At 52.4% G+C, this 10,000-nt stretch overlaps 2 non-coding genes and 1 pseudogene across 2 annotated transcripts; all 3 read right to left on the minus strand.

Moving 5' to 3' along the window:
* The window catches only part of LOC121834949, a 10,289-nt pseudogene extending 4,310 nt beyond the window's left edge, over positions 1–5,979 (minus strand).
* A 681-nt stretch (positions 5,980–6,660) lies between these two features.
* LOC120849972 lies at positions 6,661–6,813 on the minus strand. The gene has a single exon (XR_005718034.1). It is a non-coding gene; the product is annotated as a 5.8S ribosomal RNA (ribosomal RNA).
* A 438-nt stretch (positions 6,814–7,251) lies between these two features.
* LOC120849973 lies at positions 7,252–9,067 on the minus strand. Its single transcript, XR_005718035.1, has one exon. It is a non-coding gene; the product is annotated as a small subunit ribosomal RNA (ribosomal RNA).
* Positions 9,068–10,000: the final 933 nt, after the last annotated feature.

Below are 10,000 nucleotides of genomic sequence, written 5' to 3' on the forward strand. Positions count from 1 at the left end.
GGGCAACGAAACACACGCCATTCATGCGTGACGCGCATGAATCCATTCATGCGCGGCACTAATTAGATGACGAGGCATTTGGCTAACTTTTTATTGGAAGAATCCAACTCGTTCGCTTTTTAAGGAAGCTTAACCTCATTGTCACAAACAGCATAGCACATCCAAGTGTGGGAACGACACAGCACTCAATACACAAAATGAACACTGACTACAGAAGAAGACTAACAGCACTTCAATTTTCAATTTCACACAACAGGAGTTCCCCTGTGCAAATGGGAAAAAAAAGAGATAGTTGTTTATTTTTATACATGTCTGGTTGACTCTAAGGAGGCCATTACAGAGATGACAACAACAATCTCAAGAGAATAAAAAGAACACAAAACACAGAACGAAAGAAAAAGATACATACACATTCGTTACATAAAAAAAACAAATATGGCAGGCGAGATTCCACACACCTACGCCCCTCCAAAACAACAACAAAAGAAAGAACACATGGGGGAGAACAATAAACAGTTTACACACTTCGGTTTGTTCCCCGCATGAAGTGGTAGAAACATCGCAAGGAGCCACGAACTACCTTGAGGATTAAAGAGGAAATGTCACGCTTTGAGAAGCCCAGCAAGCCCAAAGCCTCAGCTGATCTTGGGCAAACGAGCCCTCTCTCAGTGCCTGTTATGGCGTGCACGGCGACAGTGGTTACCGAGAACTTGGACCTTACTGCGTCCACAAAGTCCGGAGCAGAATACTTCCTAATCTTGTCCTCATTAAGTGAGTTAAGGCTTTTGTATTCCCCGACTATTTGAACATCTAGAATCCATGCCCTCTCACCCTTTACACAAATTAAATCTGGGTACCTGATTTCGTCCTTTACTTTAATTCTGGGCTCCTCGGACACCGTGCAGCCATCATTTCTCATCTTCTCCGCAATCCAGGATGCCACACAATTATGTCTTTCCAGGCGCGGCGCATACGACCGAGGACACACCTGGATAATATGTGCGTGTGTCTCAGGGAAGGCACAGCCAGCCCTGCAGCGGGTGTCCTTCGCCCTTCCCCTGGCGCACCTCGTCTTGGACGGAAGCGCGTGGGCCCTAAGTTTGATTAGGTCGACATACTCCCGTCCATTCAGAAAGTGCGGTGGGTTCCGGATGAAGGCCGCAGCAGCACATGTCCGTGCCTCCCTCAACCCTCTCGTGTCCACCATCTGCAGCAGCTGGTCTCTCCAGTAGCTGCGCTCCTGTGTTCTAGATTCAATCGTGACACCCTTAAATTTCACCCTTTCCCCGCCCTCTCCACCTCATCTTTCCATGCCGTCATGGTCACCAGACTCTCCAACATTCCGTCGCCAGCGCCCTGAACCCCAAGTAGCCGGGAACGGCGGATCCGAGGAATCATTGTCGCGAGACAGGTGACTCCCAACCCGCCGTCCCCCACCGCAGCGTATAGGAAGGCAACTGGAACGTCCATCGGCAGATGCAGAAAGAGCCGGACAGCCGCTCTAATCCTACGGTCAATCTGGTGTAGGTATGTCTTTGACTTGGCACTCATAACCAAGCCATAGATTAGTCTCGGTATTAGGTAGAAGATTAGAATGTTCATCTTCTGCTGAGGTTTAAGGGGGGCCCTCTCTAGCCTTACGATAAGGTCGTCGAAATTAACCCCATTGTACCATATCTCCCCTGATGTGTTAACTTCGACCCCCAGTTAGCGCCATGAACCTGAGCAATCAATCACTCGAAGTGGTTCTCCATTTACTTTGAAAGCCACTGGGCAGATTTTTGCCTTTTTGTTTTTCCCGTCTCCTACGAGGCTTAGGGTCGAAGACTTCTTTACGTTTACTGTGAGACCCCTAGTGCTAAAAAATTCCTGGAACTTGTCGAGGAGAAATTGTAGGCCAGCCGCCGTCTCCGCCAGAATCACGAGGTCATCAGCAAAAGCCAACGACGCGCACCGCCCCTCACCCAGTCTCACACCAAAGCCCGGGGGGATGCTGTCGATGAACTCATCGATGACCGCGTTAAACAACAGCGGAGACAGCGGGTCACCTTGTCTGACTCCCTTCCCAGGGCGCACTGTCCTTTTCACCCCTCTGTGTTGCAAGGTTGTAGTAGAATTTGTGTAGAACCAATGCATGTAGTCAATCATGGACTTCCCCACCATTTGGTGGCGTGCAAGTCCATTCAGTATTGCGGTGTGTGTGGCGCTGTCAAAAGCCTTTGACAGGTCTATATTAGCCATGTAAAGGCTTCGCCCCGCGGCATGACTTGTCTTAAGTAGCGTACTCAGAATCATGATGTTCTCAAAGCATCCATCAGTGCTTTTAAATGCCCGTTGCTCGTCACGTAGGTGAACAATCTGTCTCAACCTTTTGTCTAGGATCTTGTGAAAAGTGCGCAGGAGCACCGAGCCAATCGAGATCGGCCTATACTCCCCTGGCTGAGAAGCTGCCTCCACTTTAGGGATAAAGATGGTTCGAGCATTCCCCAGCTTCATGGAGGCACGACCCCAGTACAAGAACAAGTTGTAGAGCTTCACTACAAAAGTTCTCGGGATTGCCTTAAACTCTTTGACCGTCAGTCCGTCAGGGCCAGGTGCACTGGAGTACTTTGGCATGTTTTCCTGTACTTCCTGCTCTGTTATTGGCAGTACTGTCACGTCCCGTGCATCCAATAGATCCTCCGAGGGACAGGGCTCATCCGTGGGTGTCTCGCTCATAACCCGAAACCAGTAGTTAACGAGTTCGTCTGGAGCCACCTGATCCTCCTTCACACCGTCCAAGACTCGTTGAGCACATACTTTACGGTTCTTGTTGTAAAGGTTTTGGACGATGCGGTATTCCTTCTTCCTAGCATTTCTTCTACTTAAGTGCTCCTCCGGGGCAGGTTGACGACCGTTCTCCGCAGGATGCTCGTACCTACTCAAAACTCGGTCAAGATCAACTGCAAACGGTTCTCCCCGAAGAGCCGTCCTAATCACCTGGTTCAAGCTCTTTTCATCCGCCGTGCCTCCGGAGTTACAGTGCTCCTCCAGCCACTCCGCAAGCTTAGTCTTTCCCAAGAACAACTCGGAACCTTCAGTTGCGCTACTCGAGCAGGCATCAGCATCTAGGTCCCCCGGGGGCGGGACACGTTCTGTTTCCAGAGCAATACCAGTGTTGCTCTCTGCGTTATCCCGTCTCTCTTCTGGTTTGCTTCCCCCGGTCTGCGGGGTCGGCGACTCCCGCTGCTCTCTTCTGGCCTGCCGCCCCTTTATTGCCTGTTTATTACTTACTTACTCCCGCCGTTTACCCCGCCGTTACCCGCGCTTTGATGAATCTCTTCACGTTGACATTCAGAGCACTGGGCAGAAATCACATTGCGTCAACACCGACCAGCGGCCATCGCAATGCTTTGTTTTAATTAGACAGTCGGATTCCCCCGGTCCGTGCCAGTTCTGAGTTGACTGTTTTTTGCCGGCCGAAGCATAGCACTTTGGGCACGAAGCCCTCGGACGCCGCGCAGCTGAGGCTTTCCACAGGAAGGTCCCGACGCTGGTCCGGGCTTGGCCGCGCCGCGTCAACGGCGAGCCCCGCCCAGTCCCGGTGCAGTGCCGTTCCTGCTTCAGGTCCCCAGCCCGACCGGCTCAGTCCTCAGAGCCAATCCTTATCCCAAGGTTACGGATCCGTTTTGCCGACTTCCCTTACCTACATTGGTCCATCGACTAGAGGCTGTTCACCTTGGAGACCTGCTGCGGATGTGGGTACGGTCCGGCACGAAAATCACACTCCCTCACTCGGATTTTCAAGGGCCGACGCGAGCGCACCGGACAGCGCAAGAACCGCACTGCTCTACGGAGCCACCATCCCTATCTCGGGGCGAACCCATTCCAGGGACTCGATCTCCTTACAGAGAAAAGAAAACTCTTCCCGGGGCTCGCATCGGCGTCTCCGAGCTGGTTTGCGTTACCGCACTGGGCCCCGAAGGACCAATCTCCGTGTCCGGGTTCGGGATTATTAACCCGATTCCCTTTCGGTCACTGCGGGGCTCTCTCCACTGCAAAAAAGTGCTCCCGCTTCGGAAAGAACTTCTCCTTTCCCTTAGGACCGACTGACCCATGTTCAACTGCTGTTCACATGGAACCCTTCTCCAATTCAGTCCTCAAGGTTCTCACTTGAGTATTTGCTACTACCACCAAGATCTGCACCAGCGGCGGCTCCAGGCGGGCTTACGCCCGACACCTTCAACGCTCACCGCAGCGGCCCTCCTACTCGCTGCAGCTTAGCACCCCCTTGTTTGCGTGCATCTGCCGGCAGCGGCCGGGGATAGGCTCGACACTAGAGCGCCATCCATTTTCGGGGCTAGTTGCTTCGGCAGGTGAGTTGTTACACACTCCTTAGCGGGTTCCGACTTCCATGGCCACCGTCCTGCTGTCTTAAGCAACCAACACCCTTCATGGGATCTCATGAGCGTCCCGCATCGGGCGCCTTACCCCGGCGTTTGGTTCATCCCACAGCGCCAGTTCTGCTTACCAAAAGTGGCCCACTTGGCACTCTCATCGCTTCCGGAGGCCTCAGACCAGAAGGCCTCCGACACACCCATTGAAAGTTTGAGAATAGGTTGAGGTCGTTTCGACCCCAATGCCTCTAATCATTCGCTTTACCAGGTGTGACTGGTCTCGGCAACAAGCGCCAGCTATCCTGAGGGAAACTTCGGAGGGAACCAGCTACTAGATGGTTCGATTAGTCTTTCGCCCCTATACCTGGGTCGGACGATCGATTTGCACGTCAGAAGCGCTTCGGACCTCCACCAAAGTTTCCTCTGGCCTCGTCCTGCCCGGGCATAGTTCACCATCTTTCGGGTGCCAACGTGTGCGCTCTAGCGCCGCCCCCACGACGTGAGCGTGTGGGGCGGGCCGTTGCTGCTCCCTTCATCGGACCCCTGGGCGGCCCGGGATCGCAACTCGGCACGGCACGAGGCCGCGCCTTCACGTTTCATTGCGCCTCTGGGTTTTGAGGGACCCATTGACTCGCGCACATGTTAGACTCCTTGGTCCGTGTTTCAAGACGGGTCGGGTGGGTTACCGACCTACTCGCCGCCAACCATGACGACCCTCCGCGGAAAGAACCCGCCTCGCCGGTTCCGAGCCCCAAACACCGAACGTCAGGCGAATACCTGGCGTAAGGCAGGCGACCCGTTGACCCAGCCGGGTTTCCCGCTCCGCATTCCGGAGGGCATCGTTTCGGGCCTCCCCGAAGGGAGTAGCCCATGAGGCCTGGGCAGGGTGACGTACTCGATTACCGGCCAGGTATAACTCCCACGACAGCCAAACAAGGGCCGTCGCCGGTCACCTCCAGCGGCCGGACTCAAAGTCGTTCTTGAAAGGGTTACCCGTGCCCGTCGCGGCGTCCTACCGACGGTGGAAAATGCGTTCCGGAGTGCGCGGCACCGCGCGGGCAGCCGGAACGGGCCCCCCCGACAAGGAGAGCCCGTAAACCAAGACGCTGACACCGCTCCACGTCACAGCGAAACTGAATCCCACCGCCCTTGAGCTTCGAGGGCCCACCCGTTTTACTCTAAGCGGTTTCACGTACTCTTGAACTCTCTCTTCAAAGTTCTTTTCAGCTTTCCCTCACGGTACTTGTGAACTATCGGTCTCTCGGACGTATTTAGCCTTAGATGGAGTTTACCACCCAATTAGGGCTGCACTCTCAAGCAACCCGACTCACGGGAGGTTCCATCCCGAGAGAGCAGTGGCGGAGACGGGCCTGGCACCCACTCTGGGTCAAGCCCCTGTCAGGGGGACTTGCACCACCGCAAAACTCTCGGGAACGTTACCTCCCATGCACCACATTTCCCGATCGCCGGCAAGGACGAGGGATTCGGTGCTGGGCTAGGTCCCGTTTCGCTCGCCGCTACTAAGGGAATCCCTGTTGGTTTCTTTTCCTCCGCTTAGTGATATGCTTAAATTCAGCGGGTTGTCTCGCCTGATGTGAGGTCGACAATTTATTTGTGCGCTTTCCAACAAAAACTTCGCCTCCTTACCACATGTCAAAAACACAAAAGGATGGCGAACTAACAGTTGTTGTACACACGCTTTGCATCGCTTTTGATTCGACAAAAAAGAAAGCGCGCAATCCAACGGCATTCCCCTACTGGATGGCTCCAGTATTCATCGGGGACGCGAAGGTCTTAGACTGACGGAAGGCTACGACGCAAAAGAACTTTCCTCCCAGAAGCGTTTTTCTTTTTTTTTTGTGCAAATCAACGCCACGAGATTTACATTTGCGGACGCCGCGTTTCAACGCGCCAACGCCAACTCCGTCCCACGGTTTTTCCACTCGAACAACATCCACGCCAAAGAAAACAGAATCGATCGAAAAGAAACCGTTTCAAATCTCCGTTTCTAACGCACCGACGTCACAGCGCCGTTCAACGTGCGAAAGATTTTTTGGTACGGGATTTTCCACAAACGGTATCCAACGAGTTTCGTTTTCCCATGCAGTGTTCGATAAAAACTCGTAGGAGGAGGAGGACTGGTTAGCGCACGCGTGCAATCGCACCACTCGTGCATTTGCTCAAAGAAAACGCAACGCAAGAAAGCTTCAAACTGCGTGCTGCCCACGATCCGACACAGTCAAAACGAGGTAGAAAACAAATTCTCCTCTATTGATATATGATCCGACCCTCACACAGACGAAGCCACGGGAAGGCCCGAGGCCGCAATGTGCGTTCAAAGAGTAAGTGCTCAGTGTGTCCTGCAATTCACACCAAGTCTCGCAGCTGGCTGCGTTCTTCATCGACCCGAGAACCGAGTGATCCACCGCTTAAAGTCGTGTCAATGTTTTTGGATTTTTCAATCAGTACGACAAAACACAAGTTGTTGTTTTTTTTCGCGCCCGCCACATCCCATGCCATCTCGAAAGCGCAAAAAAAGGCCTCTTCTCAAACGCCTCTTCGTTAATCAAAACAAAAGGGCGATCCTCGAGAAGAGACGAAAAAGGGGGCGATGCGCCTTTTGTAACCCGCGGATTGTCCCGGTGCACTTGAAATCTCCTCTCAATCGAGGGAGCAGAGGGATCCCGCTGGGCGCATCATCGAAAGGAACGGAGGCCACCCAAAGAAAAAGGCACATCCGAACCACAGTTGTTTTTTTTTTGTGCCGTCCCGACGGCATCCAAGCTTGGTCGGGATCGGCGCCAGATAAATTCGCACATCGAGTCCATTCCCCGTACAAGAGGAAGAAGACAAAACGATGCCAAATAACATCCGGTAATGATCCTTCCGCTGGTTCACCTACGGAAACCTTGTTACGACTTTTACTTCCTCTAAATGATCAAGTTTGGTCATCTTTCCAACACACCGGCGCAACCGAAAGGCCGCTCCGGGTATCGGTCCGAAGACCTCACTAAATCATTCAATCGGTAGTAGCGACGGGCGGTGTGTACAAAGGGCAGGGACGTAATCAACGCGAGCTTATGACTCGCGCTTACTGGGAATTCCTCGTTCAAGGGGAACAATTGCAAGCCCCTACCCCAATCACGAAGGAGGTTCCACGGGTTACCCAGTCTTTACAGACAGGGATAAAAACACGCTGCTTCCTTCAGTGTAGCGCGCGTGCGGCCCCGGACATCTAAGGGCATCACAGACCTGTTATTGCTCTGTTTCGTGCGGCTAGGAGCCGCTTGTCCCTCTAAGAAGGGTGCAAGGTGCAGAGAACCACGCACCTATTTAATAGGCTAGAGTCTCGTTCGTTATCGGAATTAACCAGACAAATCGCTCCACCAACTAAGAACGGCCATGCACCACCATCCACCGAATCAAGAAAGAGCTCTCAATCTGTCAATCCTCCCAGTGTCCGGGCCGGGTAAGTTTTCCCGTGTTGAGTCAAATTAAGCCGCAGGCTCCACTCCTGGTGGTGCCCTTCCCTCAATTCCTTTAAGTTTCAGCTTTGCAACCATACTTCCCCCGGAACCCAAATACTTTGGTTTAACGGAAGCTGCCCGCCGAGTCATTTGAGTAACTCAGGCGGATCGCTGGTTGGCATCGTTTATGGTTAGAACTAGGGCGGTATCTGATCGCCTTCGAACCTCTAACTTTCGTTCTTGATCAATGAAAACATTCTTGGCAAATGCTTTCGCAGTAGTTCGTCTTGCGACGGTCCAAGAATTTCACCTCTAGCGCCGCAATACGAATGCCCCCGTCTGTCCCTCTTAATCATTATCCTGTATTCCAAAAACCAACAGAACAGAAACAGGATCTTGTTCTATTATTCCATGCACTGTTATTCAGGCGAATCGCCTGCGTTGAGCACTCTAATTTTTTCAAAGTAAACGCGCCGGCCAAAGCAAGGCACCTGATGAAGGGAACCAAGCCACGACAGGCATGATGTTCAGCACGGGCCGTAACGTGGTGTCCACGCACTTCCCGCCTGTAACTGAGATCCAACTACGAGCTTTTTAACCGCAGCAACTTTAGTATACGCTATTGGAGCTGGAATTACCGCGGCTGCTGGCACCAGACTTGCCCTCCAATGGATCCTCGTTAAAGGATTTAGAGTGTACTCATTTCAATTACGGGGCCTCAAAAGAGTCCCGTATTGTTATTTTTCGTCACTACCTCCCCGTGCCGGGAGTGGGTAATTTGCGCGCCTGCTGCCTTCCTTGGATGTGGTAGCCGTTTCTCAGGCTCCCTCTCCGGAATCGAACCCTGATTCTCCGTTACCCGTAACAACCATGGTAGGCGCATAACCTACCATCGACAGTCGATAAGGCAGACACTTGAAAGAAACGTCGCCGGCTCGTGGCCGTGCGATCAGCACAAAGTTATCCAGAGTCACCACACAAAACGGACCGAAGCCCGATTGATCTTGGTCTAATAAAAGCACCCGTCGCCCCGAGGGGCTTCGGGCTCACTGCATGTATTAGCTCTAGAATTGCCACAGTTATCCAAGTAGGAAGAAACGATCTAAGGAACCATAACTGATTTAATGAGCCATTCGCGGTTTCGCCTTGTTTCGGCATGTACTTAGACATGCATGGCTTAATCTTTGAGACAAGCATATGACTACTGGCAGGATCAACCAGGTAATCTTTTCGTGGTGGGTCGCCCAAAACCCTACCAACGCGCGGACGCGGGGCCACCGTCAGGCGCCCCTTACGAACCGCAAACACACACAACGCTTAGGAATTACTTCCAAATCCAAGAAGAAATGAAGCACGTTCGAGCGCGCAGCCGGAATATCCCCGACCGAGGTCGGTACCGACGCGGCAAGAAGCGCATAAATTTCTTTCTCGTCGTAGCAACAGAAAGTCGTACGCCAAAAAAATCATTGACGACGCCTTCGCAGTGTTGCCGAGCTTTCAGGTCCCGTGAGGACGCGAGGACGCACCCCGGCCTTCGGTCAGAACGCACTCGTCATTTCACACCGTTCGGTTAGCGCGGACGCTCCGAAACACCCTCCTCTCGCATTCGTTTTCAAGACACAGGTGCACCCGAGAACCGACCCCAACGGCAGACGCCAGAGATCGCAGGTACCTTGCTGTAACGACCATGCGGCGGAGGCAGCGGCCGAGACGGCGACGAAAGGCGTCGGCGACGTCGTCAGACGACGCTCGCACCAATCGAACGCTCGACAGACCCCACCTCCACGTAATAGCACCGATAAGTATAAAGAAGATCCGTCAAGAGCATTCTGTACATAGTTTGTGGTTATCAGTTTCGGTGACTGACTGACTGACTGACTTACTGACTTACTGTCTCTCACTTATGTGGCTCCTCGTTATTCAGTATCATTTATTTGTCCTTCTTTCTTTCTTATTTTTTTCCCCTCTCTCTCTCCTTATATATATATATATATATATGTATGTATGTATGTTTGTGTTTATATATATATATATAAATGTTCTTTTTTCCTGTCTGCCTCTATATATACATACATACGTACATACATCCTACCCCTATAAAAAAAAGTATTTCTCGCTTTTTATTAAAAACGTGCTGACCCCTGCTTGACTCTGATT

Source organism: Ixodes scapularis, unplaced genomic scaffold (assembly GCF_016920785.2).
Source record: "Ixodes scapularis isolate PalLabHiFi unplaced genomic scaffold, ASM1692078v2 PGA_scaffold10__122_contigs__length_95168666, whole genome shotgun sequence".
Lineage (NCBI taxonomy): Eukaryota > Metazoa > Arthropoda > Arachnida > Ixodida > Ixodidae > Ixodes > Ixodes scapularis.